Source organism: Oxyura jamaicensis, chromosome 19 (assembly GCF_011077185.1).
Source record: "Oxyura jamaicensis isolate SHBP4307 breed ruddy duck chromosome 19, BPBGC_Ojam_1.0, whole genome shotgun sequence".
In the NCBI taxonomy this organism is placed as follows: domain Eukaryota; kingdom Metazoa; phylum Chordata; class Aves; order Anseriformes; family Anatidae; genus Oxyura; species Oxyura jamaicensis.
The window spans coordinates 3,187,119-3,190,570 of record NC_048911.1 but is presented as its reverse complement, the minus strand read 5'-3'; the positions used below and the strand labels follow the sequence as shown (position 1 = coordinate 3,190,570).

Below are 3,452 nucleotides of genomic sequence, written 5' to 3'. Positions count from 1 at the left end.
CTTACTGCTGGGTAATAATATGGAAAGATGCCTGAATGCTGTGGCTTTTTATCTGCTGTCCTTATTCAAACATAGCAACACAGATAATGGCAAAACACAATATGGTTTTGTTCCTTTTGTTTCCCTAGATGCATGAGAGAGTATTCCCTCTGTTTTAACGTTACTTTGACTGCGTAATGCTTCAGCTTGCCAGGATAATTTAGAAGAAAAAGGCTGTGAAGCTTTTCAGTGATCCCAGCAGCTAATGCAAATAGTCACCAAATCAAAACAATGGATCTGTCAAGTAGAGAGAGTTTTGGCTATTTGTGAGAAGCCACTTCTCAAAACAAAATCTATATCCTATCACTTAAAGTAGGAGGGCAGCGAATGGCAAAAGGTTTGTCAGACAAATGTGACAGCCCAGGCACCTCAGAGGTTGGATGCCAGCTTTCTACGTGTGATAGCTTAATTGAAAGCCGTGGCTCTGATCACCTGTGTAAAATTAACAAGTCCTCATACGTTTGTGTGCTGAAGCTTAAGTGTGTTGTGTGCTTCTTGTCTGGGATTATCAGCACAGGGTTGCTTGTCTGCACGCAGCCCCTGTGAATAAATAAATGGTTATTGGGAAATAGCAGTGCCACTCCGCCCAACAATGGGATCTCAACAGCTATTTTCATCCTGAAGCTTCGTTTGGGAAAAGCAGTGGCAGCGGAAGCTGAGTGGGGGAGCACTTGATGGAAAAGGCACAAATTCAAGCCTGTGCTCTGGAGCAGCAAGAACGGGTCCTGCGGCCACACCGCAGCGGATGGTCCCGGCTGATCTTTCCCTCTGCCTCTGAGAATTCCCCTGAGAAAGTTTAGTCAGAGAGGCAGGCTTGCCAAAACGACTCAAGGAAATGACTTAAGAGCTGGGAAATTTTTCTAGTTTCATCTCATTGAAGCCAATAAGCTCAATTCTCCTCTCAGTCTTGCATCAGCGTTGCAGAACCCGTGGGTGTGAGGGAAGCCTGACCCCGTGGTGCAGGCCTGGCGCCACAGCATCTGGTGGTGGGATGCCCCAGGTCGCTACTGGGACATGAATATGATAGTCATCATAGTATAAGGCTATTTGAACAAAGGAAGTATAGTAGGTGTTATAATATATGGCTATTTGAATTAAGAGCCCTTGGGATGACAGCGTTTTCAAGAAGAAAGCAGGGCCTGGGCAGCCTGCTCTGGTGGTTGGCAACCCTGCCCAGAGCAGGGGGGTTGAAACTAGATGATCTTTATGGTCCTTTTCAACCCAGGCCATTCTATACGAAAACAGTGCTTTTAAGATTTGAGTCTTCTGCTTCTGAAACGCAGAGGCAATGAGCAGTGTGCCAGCTCTCAACGTCGCGTGTCGGAGCTGGGCCCTGGTCCTGCAACTGTGCAAACCTGAGGGCAGGAAATGGCATTGAGCCACGGGCATACCATGGGCTACTGGCAGGCAAAATGTAACCCCGAACTTGCTGACCTTCTTTGTCATAATGTAGGGTGGTAAATTAAATGTTTACGTGGAGGTTTTAGCAACAAGAACAAAATACAGAAGATACAGCAGAAAATTGTGCAGTTGATCACAAATGATGAGGTTTAATTTCTGAGCAGAACTAGACCTGAAATTCATCTGAAAACATTTATTTTATTTTATTTTTTTCCCAGACTGCTTTAAATTTACACTCCCCCTCCTTACAGAACACTGGGCTGTGGGCAGCACTTCTCGTTGGTCTCTCTGCAGCTTGGAGCTAGCAAAGGGTGGTCACCATCACCGCTAGCATCTTGATAAGGGTCCTCAGAGCTGAGGATGTGAACTGGCAGAGCTGGTGAAGCCAGGTGAAGATCATTCTCCTGTTGGAGTCCAGAGAAGGACTCAAGAGGCACCTTCTCTTACAGCTCCTTTCTCCTGGTGACACGCTGTCTCCCTAGGCAACTACAGATTAGAGAGGAGACAAAACATCTTGCATCCAAAACCGCAAAGCACTGACTTGGGTTTGGATGTAGGAAAATACCAGGGAAGCGGAGTGAGCGAACAGTTGAAGCAGAGGCGTCGCTGTCGGGTGCTCCAGGTCCTATTTTTGGTTGGGACCAGCCATTTCACTTTGCTTTGGCTTCCCCTCTGCGAGATGGAAAAGGAGGCTGCTCGTGGCTGGATTGTCTTGCTGAGGCTGTCAGCTCTCATCTTTGGGATGATGCTCTCTTGACTTCTCTGCTCTGCTGCCTGCACCTCCTTCACTTGTACTTCTGCCGTGTTTTCCTGGGCTCTTGCTGGGGATATGGGGCAGAGTCAGGGCACCAAATTACAAGACCATTTCCAGGTGGGACCCTACTCCTCTGCCACATGGCTCGTGGCCTTCCACTGCAAAGTCTGATGTGCAAAGTCTGATGTGCAAAGTCTGGTGCTGCCCTTCGTACGCTCCAAGGTGGCTGCAGAGCTCGTGATGGAGCCGTGGCCCTTGCACAAAGCACTTTCTTTCCTGTCCAAGTTAAAGATTCAAGGTCAGGCACGGGCACTAGATACAACCTAGCATAGTGTTTCCACCTGATGTCAGCCCCGTTATGGCTCTGGGAGTGAGCAGGAGGCGGTGAAGGACGAGCGATGCTCATTAGCTCAGCAGCCCCCTTCCTGCCGTTCAATGAATGAGTTTCCACAGGCTGCAGGTGCTTTCACTTTGCAGCGTGAAAATCGGGGCTCTCTCATTTTTATTTTTTTCCCCCAGGAAGCACCTCCAGCCCTTCCTGCTCTCCCCGCATCCATCCCATTTGCTAGGATGTAAACTGGGGTGCGCTCAGCGCCCCTCCCTCCCGGAGCCCAGCCCCGCGGCCACGAGGGAAGGAGGGAGGGAGAGAGACCGCATCCCTGCTGAGCCAGAGGTAGGCTCGGCCGCTATTATTCTTATATTTCCCCTCCTATTTCTTTAGGGAAGGGCTGCAGCAAACCTTTTTTATTATTTATTTATTTATTTTTCCAATTTACTATTTTATTTTTATATATATATATTTTTTATTATTATCGCTTATTTTTCGGCTCGGAGGGAGGGTTTCCCAGCCGGGGAGAGCCGAGCCCTCCGCCTGCTCCCCGCAGGGCGGCCTCGAGGAGGAGCCTCCCTCCCGCCCTCCCGCTCCGCTTCCGCCGCCTTCGCGGCCCGACAACCACAAAGATTTCGGCGGGAGGAGGGTGGAGGGGGGGGCGCGGCTCGGGGCCTTGCCGGGCCCCTCCGCGCGGGGATCGCTTCGGCTCCGCTCGGCTCGGTTCGGCCCCGCTCGGGAGGGGCTCGGCGGCTCCCCGCGGGGAGGGTAAGGGGGGTGCCGGGCGGGTCTCGGTGGGGAAGGGGCGGCCGCGGCTCCCGCAACAAAGGCGGGGATGGACGGAGGGAGACGAGGGTGGGTCGCTGCAGCTCGTCCTCGGGGTGGGGAGGGGAAGGCGCTGCCCTGCCTACGGGGGGGGGGGGGGGGGGG

The 3,452-nt window shown here is 51.8% G+C and overlaps 1 protein-coding gene and 1 long non-coding RNA gene across 4 annotated transcripts in view; one reads left to right on the top strand and one right to left on the bottom strand.

The window, feature by feature from the left end:
* Positions 1 to 1,129: 1,129 nt before the first annotated feature.
* LOC118176417 lies at positions 1,130 to 2,635 on the bottom strand. Its single transcript, XR_004755398.1, has 2 exons — positions 2,006 to 2,635; positions 1,130 to 1,926 (listed from the first exon to the last, which is right to left on the bottom strand). It is a non-coding gene; the product is annotated as an uncharacterized LOC118176417 (long non-coding RNA).
* Positions 2,636 to 2,726: 91 nt separating this feature from the next.
* Positions 2,727 to 3,452, top strand: part of CLIP2 (CAP-Gly domain containing linker protein 2) — an 81,120-nt gene continuing 80,394 nt past the window's right edge. For 2 of the 3 annotated variants that reach the window (XM_035343397.1, XM_035343394.1), the window contains exon 1: positions 2,727 to 2,867. The gene's annotated coding sequence lies outside the window, so the exon portion shown is untranslated. Of the gene's footprint in view, positions 2,868 to 3,135; positions 3,276 to 3,452 lie in introns of those variants that run through there. The other variant, XM_035343395.1, reaches the window with a different exon arrangement.